The 15,392-nt window shown below is 39.7% G+C and overlaps 1 long non-coding RNA gene across 1 annotated transcript in view; it reads right to left on the reverse strand.

Moving 5' to 3' along the window:
* Positions 1-1,655: 1,655 nt before the first annotated feature.
* LOC103095114 (uncharacterized) overlaps positions 1,656-15,392 on the reverse strand; it is a 49,358-nt gene continuing 35,621 nt past the window's right edge. The window contains exons 3-4 of the long non-coding RNA XR_001629108.2: positions 2,455-2,553; positions 1,656-1,757 (exon numbers count right to left, since the gene is read on the reverse strand). This is a non-coding gene — a long non-coding RNA (uncharacterized LOC103095114). The remainder of the gene's footprint in view (positions 1,758-2,454; positions 2,554-15,392) is intronic.

Here is a 15,392-nt window from a genome sequence, read left to right on the forward strand (position 1 = left end):
ATCCTTTCTGGTTGGAGGAAAATGCCTAGAGATGAGTTGGGAGTCTCGATGCCCTTTTATAACACATCGACTTCAGACTGATTATGGGGGGCAGAGAGCCCTAGGTTAACTTGACAAGCCAGGGAAGTGAGACTGTCCCACTGGGTCTGAATAGCAGAAGATGGAGGTCCTTCAAACAAGGAATCATATTTTCAAGTACAGAAAATGCATTCTCATCCCCTTCCCTCAGAGGAAGCTATTTTTGTCTTGCTTTTTTACCAGATATGAGAGTCAAGTACTAAGAAAGGGAAAGAAAGCAAATTATCTCTAGCTTGGAGAGGAGCAAACTGTCCCCATTTCTCCAACAAAATGTTCTCTCTCTCTCTCTCTCTCTCTCTCTCTCTCTCTCTCTCTCTCTCTCTCTCTCTCTCTCTCTCTCTCTCACACACACACACACACACACACACACACACACACAGAGAGAGCTTGAGTAAAGGAACTATTGTGCAAAGCCTAAAGTCTTAAACTAGGATTCCTTCTGTGAGATTTCACTCCATACTGTTCCCCAAACAGGGTTTGTTGCCAGGGTAACAAATAAATCACATGATAGACATGCTACCCAGAAATGTAGGAGGTAAGGGGGCTGAGCACGCCTCTGAATGGAAGATGTGTCCCTTCCCTGCTCTGGCCTCTAGTCTCCCCAGGAAGACAAGATGATTTCAGAAGCCTTTTCCAGTTGAAACGGAGGCAGCCCCCCATCATTCCTTACATGCCTGTCTTTCTTTCACCATTCATTTACAATGCATTTTAAATGATTTTGTTCCCCCCCATCTTCCCATCTTCCACTCCCACTCCTCCCTCTCTTCATGCCACCCCTACAGTCACCCACCATGGTGGAGTGGCAATACCAGCATGCCCTCTGGGCACTGGCTGCTGCTCTAGCCCCTCCATCAGAGCAGGGCCTGTAATTTAATAGCTGAACCCGGGCACTGGGAGGGTGGAGCCGGTGGCTGCCACTTGAATAAGCCCTTTTTCATTTGAGGATGGCATGAGTCAGGGAATTTTATAGCAATGATACAATCAGGAGACTGATCCTCCATGGGGTGGCCCCAGGGATTCAGGGAAGGAGTCCTTGGTGTGGCCTCACCCAAGCCTGGCAATTGCCAGGACCCAGTTTCCAGGGTGGGTTTGCAGGTTCTCCCAGAGGCCATTCCCTGAAAGGTGAGGGTGGGCTGGGCCATCTAGCAGAAGGGAGAGCTCTCTAAACAGCAGGTTGTCCTCTGCCTCTGCACCCACCCTCTCCTCTCTTCTCCTTCCCCTAGGATCTCAGCGGACTGGAGCAGAATCACGTGCCCTGCAAGCTGTTCCATGAGTGGGTGTGCCTCTGCAGTCCTGCAGTGGGAGCACACAGGCAGGGTATACAAGGCATTTTTTTTCCTCTACAGAAAGGAATTTCAGACAAGGGAAAAGTGCCTGATTCTGATTCTTTGTGAGTCTGTGCAAAGCCTCGTCTTTAAAGATCCCCCTCATTTCTCATTTCTCGATTGATGCTCCAAGGTCAGAGTCACCTTCCCCTCCTGGATTCAGGGAAAAGTGAGAGACAGAGAAATTAAAACGACCTCCGAAGGGCAGAAGACAGGCCATAAGGGATGCAGAAATACATTCTTTCCAATTCATTCATTCATTTATTAATACGCTTTATTGATGCCTTTTCAGATCATCATCATTTCTGGAAATATCTTCCCTCCTACTCTATCCTCTTGAAATGGAACCCTTTCCTGTAACAAAGAAAAACAGTTAAGCAAAAATACTCCATGCCATGACCATATCTGATGATATAGAAAGCATTCTGCCCTAGTAATCCCCCCTGCCCCCATCCAGAGGAAGAAGATAAGGGTGGGGATGGAGGGGAGGGGAGGGGAGTAGAGGGCGGGACATATGACGCAATAGAAAAAGCTCTGCAGTGCGGTGACCAGCCATCAATCCAGATGACTGATGATGGAAGCCCATTCCCCACGCCTGCCAGACAAGCGAGGGACAAAATATGTAGCAGGAGACCCACATCTGGGACACAGCCAATTTGTGAATTTGTTTCACTTGACTATGGATAATGGTTCCAAGACTCTTGCTTTTCTCTTCATTTTAGTGTGTAGGGAGAGAGATGGGAAGGAGAGAAATACTTGTTAGCTGAAAAAGCAAATTTTATTTTAAAAAGAAGAAGAAGAAGAGCATTGGCATTGGAGTCAGAAGGGCTGGGTTCGAAATCTGCCCCTGACATGTATTATCTTATGACCTTGGCAAGGTTATCCTTTTGTTATTGTTGTTGTTCTGACATTTCAGCCTTGCCTGATTTTTCTTGATCTAATTGGGTGTGGGGGTATTAGGTTAGATGGATAGATGGAATGATTTACCATCTCTTTCCCCGGCTTATTTTACAGTTAAGGAAACTGAGGTAAACAGAGTTAAGTGACTTACCAGGGTCAGACAACTAGGAAGTATCCGAGGTCAGATTTGAACTCAGGAAGATGAGTCTTATTTTCCCAAGTTGGCATAATGTACTAGTGGATGGCAGCCCTGGAATTAGAAAGACTTGGATTTAAGCAGGACTTCACTGAACCTCCATAGGCTTTAGTTTGCTAAACTATTCTAGGTGATACAGTAGATAGGACTTACCTTCCTGAATCCAAATCCTGCCTCAGACACTTCCTAGCTATATGTATGACCCTGGGCAAGTCACTTAACTGTTTGCCTCAGTTTCCTCCTCTGTAAAATAAATTGGAACAGGAAATGGCAAACCACTCCAGTATTTTTGCCCCAAAACCTTAAATGAGGTTTCAGAGTCAGGCACAACTGAAAACAACTAAACAACAACAAAATGAGGGATTGGACTAAATGGCCTCTGAGATCCCTTCTAGCCCTAAGTTTGGAATCCTCTATTTCATTATCTGTTCTGAAGAACCATTCTTATAGATAGACATCCCCTAGATGCCCCCAAGAATTTGGAGAATTAAAAATAAAGGAACTGTGGAATAAATCTATCTATGACTATTCAGTTCAAATATTTTTGACCAAGTATATATAAACCATTAGGTGTAGAATGGATTCATATTAATATAAGACAGTGTTCCTGCCATGGGAAATATAGGACATAAGCTCCTGAAAATATAACCGTAGACCTTTGCTTTTATCAATTTGAGAGTACAACTTGACTGCTTGCCTCAGTTTCCTCATCTATAAATTGTAGATAATAATAGCACCCACCTAGGGTTGTTGTAAGGACCAAATGAGATACCAGCACCCAGCACAGTTCCTGACACATAATAGACATTTGATAAGGTCTTTCTTGGTTCCCTTACTCTCTGAAAGACACCTTAGGAGTCATTAAGTTCAACTTTCACTGCAGAAATCCTTGACCCTGAATTAGACATCTCCAGCAACAGTGAGTTCACTTCCTAACAAGACAGTTCCTTCCATGTTGCTCAGCTATAATTACTAGGAGATCCTTCCTTGTCTAGCCAAAAAATCAGCTCTGCTGAGATTTCTACCCATTTGCCCTCATTCTCACAGGCAAATCTCTCCCTGTACTACAGAAGTGGATAAATCTACTCATCTTTGCCATGATTATTGTTCTCTTCTTCAACTGAAGACCTCTTCCTTAGAACTACAGACTGGTAGCATTTTGGAGCTGAAAGGGGATTTAGAGGTGCCTTCAATCATTCCAGACCTCAACATATTCAGTTTGCCTTTCCAAGGAGGCAGTCACATTTATCAACGTTGCTTATAATGTAACATCTAGAAATGAGCATAAAACAAACCCTACAGATAGTTGTTGACCAAAGCCCAGAGAGCTTGTCTATTTGTCATCATCATTATTATTGTTACTATTATTATTATTATCACCATATGTTTTTGAACAGATCTTTTACTCCATCCATTTAGGGAGCTCACTGTAAGGAATTTTCAATTCATTTGGGCTCCTTTTCCATAATGTGGTTTTCAAGAGTTGCCTGGTGGACCTGAGTGGTTGGATGATTTGTTCCAGTTATATAGCCAGTAAGTGGCAGAGGAAGGACTTGAAATCAGCTGAGCCCAGGCCAGCTGTTTATTCACTATTTCACACTATTATCTTAAAAATAAAACTGGCAAACACAGTTAGGAAGTAAACCTTTTCAAGGAATTCCGTTATAATATGATAATGACAATAAAGGGAGAGAAAATAGGGAAGAAGATGAAAATGATGAGGTTGATAAGGAAAATAAGGCAGTTACATGGCACAGTGGATAAATCAATGGGCCTGAAGTCAAGAGGACCTGTTCAAATCTGGCCTCAGACAATTCCTAGATGTGTGACCCTGGGCAAGTCACTTAACCCCAATTGCCTGGCCCTTGCAACTCTTCTGTCTTAGAATTGATTCTCAGATAGAAGGTAAGCGAGAAAGAAAGGAAGGAAGGAGACATACACACACACACACACACACATACAGAGAGAGAGACAGAGAGAGAGAAGGAAGGAAGGAAGGAAGGAAGGAAGGAAGGAAGGAAGGAAGGAAGGAAGGAAGGAAGGAAGGAAGGAAAGTGAGAGACAGCATGGAGTTACTCCCCAAGTCAGGAAAACCTTGTGTTCAAGTCTTCCCTTAGAAAAATATTGGCTATTGGACCCTGGGCAAAGCATTTAAGATATGTGTCTGTGACCCCAAGCACTCCTGTGGAGGATATAAATTGTAGAGTGATTGCTGATCTCCCTTAGTAGAAAGTATTATCACACGAGCACCTCCAAATATTCATGAAATTTCAGGGCTGAACAAAATAATAATGACTTACATTTATAAAGCTCATTAATTTATAAAATGTTTTACTCACAAAATGTTGTGAAATTAATAATAAAACAGAAGTGGGCTAGTAAACATTTAACAATCAGCTCTCTGGAAAAAAATGTACCTAACACAGTTTAAAAGATTAATCTCCATTATAAATATTTTCTCCAAATCATCTAGAAAATCAACTAAATAATTAATTAAACCCTGATATAGCATTTGCCCATTACTGAGTTATTAATGCTCACATTGAAAATTTAACAGTTGGCTTTCATGAGCTAATATGAGCTGGCTCCAGTAATACAAATATCATGATAACAGTTTTACAGATGTAAGAAACTGATGCTTAGAGAAGTTGAAGAGCACACCTGGTAAGTGTTAGAGCTCTCATTTGAATCCCAGGTCTCCTGGTTGTATTTTCCACCATAGCAAAGCAACTCTAGCATGCTCTATTGTAGAAGTCTAGGGAATTGTGTTTTGGTGCTGATTGTATGACAAACCAGCTTCGTGACCAATAGGGAATCATTTAACATCTCTATTGCTTAGTTTCACTCCTTAAGTACTGAAATGCATGCTTCCTTCCTTCCTACTAAGGGACACCAGTTCCTTTTTCTGTAAAAGTCCCATTTAACTACTACCTGTATGACCTCTAGCAGATCAATTAATGTCCGTATCCTCAGTGTCTTAATCTGTAAGATGGGGGAATTGGACCAGATGGCCTCTAAGGTCTATGTCTCTTCATCATATGGTTCTATTCACACAGTCTACACGTGACATATATCCAAATGGACCCTTTGATTTGCTTTTTGAGTTGGGAAAATCTTGTTTCCATGAATTTTTTTTTTAACACTTACCTTCTATCTTAGAACAGATGCCAAGTATTAGTTCCAAGACCAGGGGGAGGTAAGGATTAGGCAACTAAGGTTAAGTGGCTTGTTTGAGGTCATATTTGAACCCAGGATCTCCCATCTCCAAGCCTGGCTCTCTACCCACTGAGCCACCCAGCTGTCCTGGTTCCATAAAATTTTAACAGAAACAAACAGTACTCCTGATCTCTTTCCTACCCCATCTCAGTTGCTAGTGCTCTTCCCTCCTCCATTTTATGATTTGACATTTTTTTGCTGTTTTTACAGTATTTATCTATATATATGGCACTCATCCATTCTTCCTCCTTCTCCTAAAAGGAAAGCTCCTTGAGGACCCACTTATTTCATTTTTTGGTCCTTGAATCCCTAGTGCCTAGCACAGTGCCTTGTATGCAGTAGATTTTTGAATAAAAACTTATTAAATGAATAAATTAATAAATAGTTGTTCTAACCTACCCAAAGACAAAGGCTTCTATTCTCAGGGGGTGCTGGGGTCAACCTGTACTAGCTTAAAAGAGAGCTGATAGTCAAATTTCAGGGAGAGCATTTACATCTCAAAAATCGACTCAAACCCTGCCAATCAGGTTTCTATTTATTGTTTTGTTAATTTCTAAAATGAAGAAATTCAATTTGGTAAACATTTATTTAGACAGGCACTGGATTAAATGCTGAGGGTAGAAAAAGAAGTGGAAGATAAACCCTGTCTTTTGTAAACACTCAAGGAGCTTACACTCTAATGAGATAACATGCAAACAAATATATAAAAAGCAAACTACATACAGGGAAAATAGAATTAAAAGAGAGAAGGACTAGAAATAAGAGGAGTTGGAGAGAGAGAGCTTCCTATAAAAGGAGGGATTTTACCTGAAGCTGAGAGGAAGCCAGAGAGGCCACTCGTGACAGCGGAGTCGGGAGAGTGTTCCAAGCAAAGGGGAGAACCAGAGAAAATACCCTGAGCTGAAAATTGGAACATCTTGTTCATAGAACAGCCAGGAAGCCACCATCATTGGATGGAAGAGTATGTGTCTGGGAATAAGGCAGACAAAGACTGAAAAGGCAAGAGAAGGCTTTGAATGTCAACGTCACTGGAGTTTATTGAATAAGGGGATGACATGATCAAATCTTTGCTTCAGGAAAATCACATTAATGGCTGAATGGAGGATGGATTAGAGTGGGGAGAGACCTGAGGCAGACAGAGTCATCATCAGGCTATTTATCAACCCATGCATGAGATGATTAGGGCCTATGTTAGAGTAGTGTCTGTGTCAGAAGAGAGAAGGAGACATATTCAAGAGATGATGTAAAGGTGAAATCTAGAGGAGGCTGGGATGATAGTTCAAATATGGTGGCTGAGAATTGGTGAGGAATCCAGGATGACTCCTAGGTTGGGAGCCTGAGAGACTGAGAAGATGAGGTTACCCTCTAGAGTAATGGGGAAAGTGAGTGTGAGAATGGAGGGTTTAGGGGGGAAGATAATGGATTCTGTATGGGGCATATTGAATTTAAGATGTCTATTGGACATCTAGTTCAAGATGTCTGAAAGAAGTGAGATTGGAGGTGAGCAGTGAGACTGGGGCAGGAAAGGTAGATTTTAGAATCATCAACATAAAGATAGTCATTAAATCCATGAAAACTGATGAGATCACCAAGTGAAGTATTATAGAGGGAGGAGAGACATGGCGCCTGACAAAACCCTGAGGAACACCTATTGTTAGAGGGAGTGATCTGGAGGAGGATGTGATGGAGGAAATATTAATAATATATGTTCAGGGAGCAGCTAGGTGGCTCAGTGGATTGAGAGTCATGCCTGAAGACAGGAGATCCTGGGTTCAATATTTCCTAGTTGTGTGACCCTGGGCAAGTCACATAACTCTCATTGCCTAGTTCTTATCACTCTTCTGTTTTGGAATCGATACATAATATTAATTTTAAGATGGAATGTAAGGGTTTTAAAATAATAACAATATAAATTCAATTTAAAAGTGTATTGGGCTTATTTTTTTTTTGGAGAGCTAGTTATTAAACATTTACCAGCATACACCTCTGAGCAGTATTCCTATTATATATGATTGCTCTCATAAAATGTGTATAACCACAAGGAGGTAAATGGCAATGGCAGAACATCTGTGTGTTACTGCATCTTAAAAATATGATGACTAGAATATCTCAAAAGGAGACAATGTGAACATAAGCCGAGAACCCAAAAGGGGGTAGGATAAGGGCTTAATGACTGAGATCTCTTAGTCTAACTCCAGTGTCAAATCATTTCTTTCAGATAAATGATTCAATAGAAATCCAGTCGGGCTCCCAAAGTGCTCGTTTCCAACATGTCTGGGATGATGTAATGTCTATCCACCCTGCCACCGTCTTTCCATATCTGCTGGAATATGTCTTATCACTTCATCTTATAGATCTTATAGTAATAGGCTCTTCTGCTCACTACATTGATAAATACTTACTTCCTTTTTTAAACGGCATGGAAAATGATCGTGTTACCGAAGCAGCCTTTTATGTCTGCTAACTCCAAATAAAAATCATGCCATTATTCATCTTGAATTCCCAGTAAGCTGTACACTGACAAATCTCAAGTATCGTAGGCAAAACACCTCCAATATAGCAAATCAAATATTTGGTTGGAATAGCCCTAGCGTGACCATTTTCTTAGAAGAGGTTGATATTTTTATTCATCCCTAGAAATTGTCATGGATTTTCAGAGAACTGCAGACACAGCCCTCTAAATCCAGTCTCTTTAGCAATCCTTCAGCAGATAGGTGCTAAGCTTATCTAAATGAAGGCTGGAAAATCCATTTATGGCCGGGGTGAGGGTGGGTAGTTGGAAGAGAAAGATGAGTAGGGCATGGTGCCTACCTATGCTTCGAGGTTTGTAAGACAAATACCCAGAAGAACATATCTAGCAGAATTGGGGCAGTGGGAGGATGCTGGGTAATGACCCAGAGGGCAGTGGCACATCTCAAACTAAGAATCCTAGAGCATCATCATTGGCTTTTGTGCAAGGGAAGCTATTTTTTTTCCTTAAAAGGTATTGGAACCATCCTGAAGGCTTGATTAACTTTGAAGACTAAAGGCTCAGGGAATTAATCTCTCAGATGCATCTTAGACAAGGAAGCTTTGTTCAGTTGAGTCGATTCAGGGTATCCACGACGTATTCTTGTTGAATAGTCTTCCCTTGCTAGAGCTAACTAAATCTCCATTTGTTAACTGCTGAATGGCATAAAAGAACCTCATTTCATTCTAATATTCACCTTAGATAGTCTGTTTTATTGTTTAGTCATTTCAGTTGTGTTTGACTCTGTGACCTCACATTTGGGGTTTCGTGGCCAAGATACTGGAGTGGTTGGCCATTTCCTTCTCTGTAGACTTAAACTAACAGGGACTAATGAGTGAGGCCCAGCCTAGAATCCCTTGCCTCCATGGGATTGGGGAGGGAGGGTGATCCACAGGAGAGAGGTACCAGGATAATAGTATGAGAATAATAGTAAGAGTAATTGTGGTGGGAGAGATAAAGCAAAGGGACTCAGGGAGGAGGGCAGCCCTCTTGGAGAAGAAGCATATGCTGTCCTGGATGTCAAAGGCCCTTTTGGTCTATGTTCATTACATCTCTGATTGGGAGATTGAATTCCTTTCTGCTAGGTGAAATTCAGGCAAGAATGTGAAGTAAAGGAAAGAGTAAAAGAGTCAGAAGACCCGAGTTCAAATTCTGAACCTGACACTATATCTTGTCTCTTGCAAAAGTCACATCCTTTTTGGGCTTTCATTTCTTCATCTGTAAAATTTGGTGGGCCATACAAGAGGATTTTAGATGCTCTCACTCTGAGTCTATGATACAGTTCTATAAAATATGTATTATTGGGTACCTTAAAGGGGCAATGATCAATTCATAAACATTGTAAATTCAATGTTATATATATAAGCCATTGTGTTAGACTACAGACAAAAATGAAAATTCCTTACCCTCAAAAAACGTATATTTCTATGGGGAGATTATTTCATGTGCATAAATGTGTAAATTCTTGGCAATATAAGGAGGGAAAGAGCATCATCAAACCAAGGAAATCATGAATGACTTCACAGAGGAGGTGGCCCTGGAAAATCAGGATTCTGAAATGCAAATGTGAGGAAGCATTCCAGGAACAGGGGAATTGGAAGAAGGTGGCAGTTTTCTGTGAGTACACCAAGGGAAAACATAAAATCTTGCATTGAGAGAATAGCTGGTAATTCAGTTGGGCTAGAATATAGAATTTGGGGATGGATAAGAAATAAGGCTGTCACAGAAATTAGAACTGGACTATAGAGGGGGTTTGAATTTATATTCTATCTGATAGGCAGTTACTAGAGGATTTTGAGCAGAGGCATGACATGGTAAGAGCTTGACCTTAATAAATTATTGTGGGGGGTTGGAGCTAAAATGGTAGAGAAGGTACACAAACCCATCTGATATCTACCAAATTATTCTCCAAAAAAATCTACAATATGCACCTCAGAGAGAATTCTGGATTAGCATAACCCACAAAAAGATGGAATGAAGTAACTTTGCAGCCTAAAACAACTTAGAAGGCTGACCCAAAGTATCTAGTACTCTGGAGCAAAGGAGGAGCACAAAGCAGCACACCAGGGCAGTGGGTCCTGGGCACAGCTGAAGCAGCAGTGAAGGCTTTCAGAGCTCTCAGCCACAGATGATAAGGGGAGTCAAACAACTGCTCAGGAGATCACAGCTGTCCTGTTGCTGGCTTTGGATGCAAGACTCATATTGCATTGCCCATATGCCAGATCAAGGTAGCAGTCCTAGGGTGAGGAGAAGCACTAGCACACACCAACACTTGTGACCAGAAGGAAACAGGTGGTTTCCTGGTCATATTTCCAAGGGGCAAAAAAGTGCTTGTGGTCCAGAGCACAGACTGGAAGAGTATCAAACACACCTCTCCTTACATCATACCACTTTGGAAGAACTGAAAACAGAGAGATCCGCATTGCCAACTCTGAAGACAGCTGCACAAAGAACCTAAAGCTTAGAATAGTGCTCCCTTCACCACAGTTAAAGAGCCTATCTTTAACAGTTTTTTAATTAAAAGAAAAGAAAAAGGCTAGAAAATGAATTAACAAAAAATAGACACTCACAAAAGAAAGTCATTTTAGTGACAGAGAAGGCCAAAACACAAACTTAGAAGAAGGCAATAAAGTCAATACTGCTACATCCAAAACCTCTGAGAAAAATATGAATTGTTCTCAAACCCAAAAAGAATTAATGGAGCAGCTCAAAAAAAGGATTTTAAAAATGAAATGAGAGTGATAGGAGAAATTTTTGGAAAAGAAATGAGAATGAAAAAGAAAAATCATGAAAAAAAGAGTTAACAGCTTGGTAAAGGGAGCCTCCAAAATACTGAAAAAAAAAATAATACCTTAAAAAATAAAAGAATAAGCCTGTTGGTAAAAGAGGCACAAAAATCCACTGAAGAGAAAGACTCTTTAAAAAAAGCAGAATTGGCCACAAATCCAGAAGAGATCATCTAAAAATTATTGGACTACCTTAACTTTCTTTCAAGAAAATATCAAAGACAATTGCCTTGGTATTCTAGAACCAGAGGGCAAAATAGAAATTGAAAGAATCCACCAATCTCCTCCAAAAGAGATCTCCAAAGGACACTCCCAGGCTTATTATCACCAAACTGAAGAACATGCAGGCCAAGGAGAAAATATTGCAAGTAGTAAAAAAAATAAATTCAAAAACCATGGAGACACAGTCAAGATAATACAAGATTTAGCAACTTCTACATTAGAGGGTTGAAGGGCATGAAATATGATATGGCAAAGGGCAAAAGGTGATAGGACTTCAACCAAGAATCACTTATCCAGCAAAACTGAGCATAATCATTCAGGGGGGGAAATGGGTGAAAATGAAATAGAGGACTTTTAAACATTCCTGATTAAAAGACAAGAGCTAAATGGTAAATTTGGCTCTGAAATACAAAACTCAAGAGGTATATATAAAGATAACATAGGAAGATGATTTTTGTAACTCCAAAAACTTTATCATTATTAAAGTAATTAGAAGTATATGTAGGGGGCAACTAGGTGGCTCACTGGATTGAAAGCCAGACCTAGAGATGGGTCTAGGTTCAAAACTGGCTTCAGATACTTCCTAGCTGTGTGACCCTGGGCAAGTCATTTAACCCCCACTGCCTAACTCTTACTGCTCTTCTGCCTTGGAACTAATACACAGTATTGACTCTAAGATGGAAGGTAAGGGCTTTATAAATTAAAAAAAAAAAAGAAGTATACATAGAGAGCAAGGGTGTGAGTTCAAGATGATGGAATGATATAAAAAATAAAATTGCAGTATGAGAAAGAGGAATGGATTGGGAGGAAAGGTAGGGGGAAACTAAATGGGGTAAATTACCTCATATAAAAGAGACATTCAAGAAGAGCTTTTATGATGGGGGGGAAGATGGGGGAACTCGGAAGGGGAACGTGTGAATTTTATTTTCATTGGAATTGATTCGATGAGGGAAGAACATACATAATCAATAGAGTATAGAAATCCATCCTACTCTGCAGGAAAGTAGGAAGGGAAGGCGATAAGAGAAGAGGGTGGAGCCAATAGAAAAGAGGGAAAATTGGGGGATGTGGTGGTTAGAAACTAGACAAGGGTAAATAGGATGGATATCCTATTTATGATGGTGGAAAAAAAATTTTTACAAGTCTCTCTAATGAAAGCCTCCTTTCTCAACTACAAAGAGGAATGAGTTGAATATGTAAGAATATAAAGTCATTCCCTAATTGATAAATGGACAAAGGATATGAACAGGCAGTTCTCAAAGTAATTATAACTCTCTTTAGTCATGCAAAAATGCTCTAAATCACTATTAATTAGGAATATTAAAATAATTCAGAGGTACCACCCCACACTTATCAAATTGGCTATTATGACAGAAAAGGAAAATGATGAAACTTGGAGGGGATGCAAGAAAACTGAGACAAGAATGCACTATTGGGAAAATTCTAAACTGATTCAATCATTCTAGAGAACAATTTGGACCTATGCCCAAAATGATATAAAACAGTACATATCCTTTGGCCTAGCAATACTAATACTGGGTTTATATCCCAATGACATAAAAAAATGAAAAGGGGAAGGACATATTTGTACAAAAATATCTAAAGCAGTTCATTTTGTATAGCAAAGATTTGGAAAGGGATGGGATATCTATCAATTGGAGAATGACTAAGTAAATTATAGTATATGATTGTAATGGAATACTATTGTGCTGTAAGAAATGACAAGCAGGAGGAGCTCAGAAAAAGCTGGAAAGACTTACATGAACTGAAGTAGAGTGAAATAAGCAGAACCAGGAGAACATTGTACACAGTGACAGCAATATTATACTTTGAACAACTGTGAATAACTTAGCTATTTTCAGCAATACAATAATCCAAAACTAACTGAAAGGACTCATGACACAAATACCATCTATTTACCTGATAGTCTGAATCCCCAACAAAGCAAAATATTTTACTTTCATAATTTTTTCATTTGAGTTTTCTTCCACCAAAGGATTAATATGGGGAAATGTTTTACATGATTGCACATATAAAATCTATATGAGATTGCTTACCATCTCAAGGCAACAAGAAAGGGAGAAAGAGAATTTTAGTCACAATATTCTTTGAAAAATGTTGGAAACATTTTTGCATGTAATTAGGGGAAATTAAATTGAATTAAAGAAAGAAAAACATAATTTTTAAAAAGAAAACACTGTAGTGGCTTTATGGTGGGGAGATTAGAGAGAAGAGAGATGGGAACCAGGAAGTCCAATGCAAAAGTTATTATAACAATCCAGTCAAATGGTTAAAATGGTCTGAACTAAGGTCATAGCACAGTTAGTAGAGACATGGGAGAATGTGAGAAATATTGTCAAGGCAGAATCAACAAGGATTAGCATCTGACTGGATATGGGAATTGAAGAAGATGGAAGACTTGAAGATGACAGAAATCATAATACTAATTGAATGGAAGAATAGTAGTACCTTTGTCTGAAAGAGGGAAGTTTGGAGGAATGACAGGTTTAGGGGTAAAGATGTAAAGGGGTAAAAAAGTCTTATTTGGGAATGATGAAATGTTCTTAAAACATCCAAGGAAATAGATATAAGTAGTCATTAGTGATGTGGGATTAGAATTCTGATGAAATATTTTAGAACTGAATATATACACATTAGAGTTGCCTGAGTAGAAATGATCATTGAACTTGTGGAAAGAGATGAGAGAGAGAAACAGAGGCAAAGAGAAGACAAAGACCAGGTAGTCTATAGAAATTCATATAAGACTGGGAGTATATCCAACTTGGGGAGATGAGGAGGATATTCAGAGAAAGCTTGATGAGAGAAATGGCATTTGAGTTGAGCCTCATAAAATATTTTGATAGGCAGATAGGGAAGGGGAAAAGGCAATCTAGAAAGAGGTAATAACATGAAGAAAAGCACAAAGAAAGGAAAATGCAAAATATGTTTGAGAGGCATAGAGGAGATCATTTGGCGGGAAGGAATCCCCCAAACGTTTGTGTATAGCAATCCAGTAGAATATAAAACTGGAAAAGTTGGTTGAGATCAGATTATAAAAGGCCTTGGATTCAAACAAAAGACTCATGATTTTAGCTGAGAGACAATGAGTAATCATTAAAGTTTTCATGCAGAAGATTAATATGACCCTAGCTCTAGTTTAGTAAGATTCTTCTGGTGGTGGTATGCAGTATTGATTGATTGATTTTGTCTCCCAAAACAGCTCTGAAAGACAAGAACTCTGATCTGTGCAATGTTTAATTATATCAGAAGACTGATGAGAAATCATGTTTCCCACCACGTAAGTAGAGGAGATGTACAGAACAGAACATATATTTTCAGTCACAACCAATGTGACTTGATTTATTTGACCATATTTATTTGTTACACAGGAAAGCTTCTACAGTGATGTGAAGGGAGAATAAAACAGGTAATGTTAATGTGGCAAATAAAAGTATAATGGGTTTAGCCATTACACTGATGATACAAAAGAAGATTGTCAAGAAAACATTAAGAAAAAACAACAAGCTGGGTTTGTACCCCAAAGAGATATTAAGGAAAAAAAACTTGTACAAGAATATTCATAGCTGCGCTCTTTGTGGTGGCCAAAAATTGGAAAATGAGGGGATGCCCTTCAATTGGGGAATGGCTGAACAAATTGTGGTATATGTTGGTGATGGAATACTATTGTGCTAAAAGGAATGATAAAGTGGAGGAATTCCATGGAGACTGGAACAACCTCCAGGAAGTGATGCAGAGCGAAAGGAGCTGAACCAGGAAAACATTGTACACAGAGACTGATACACTGTGGTACAATCGAAGGTAATGGACTCCTCCACTAGGGACAATGCAATGTCTCTGAACAATCTGCAGGGATCTAAAAAACACTATCCACAAGCAGAGGATAAACTGTGGGAGTAAAAACACCAATGAAAAGCAACTGCTTGACTACAGGGGCTGAGAGGAAATGACTGAGGAGAGACTCTAAATGAACACTCTAGTGCAAATACCAACAACATGGAAATGGGTTCGAACCAAGAACACATGTGAAACCCAGTGGAATTGTGAGCCAGCTATGGGAGAAGTGGTGGGAGGGGGGCGGGGGGAGGAAAAGATAATGATCATTGTTTCCAATGAATAATGTTTGTAAATAACCAAATAAA

This window comes from Monodelphis domestica, chromosome 3 (assembly GCF_027887165.1).
Source record: "Monodelphis domestica isolate mMonDom1 chromosome 3, mMonDom1.pri, whole genome shotgun sequence".
Lineage (NCBI taxonomy): Eukaryota > Metazoa > Chordata > Mammalia > Didelphimorphia > Didelphidae > Monodelphis > Monodelphis domestica.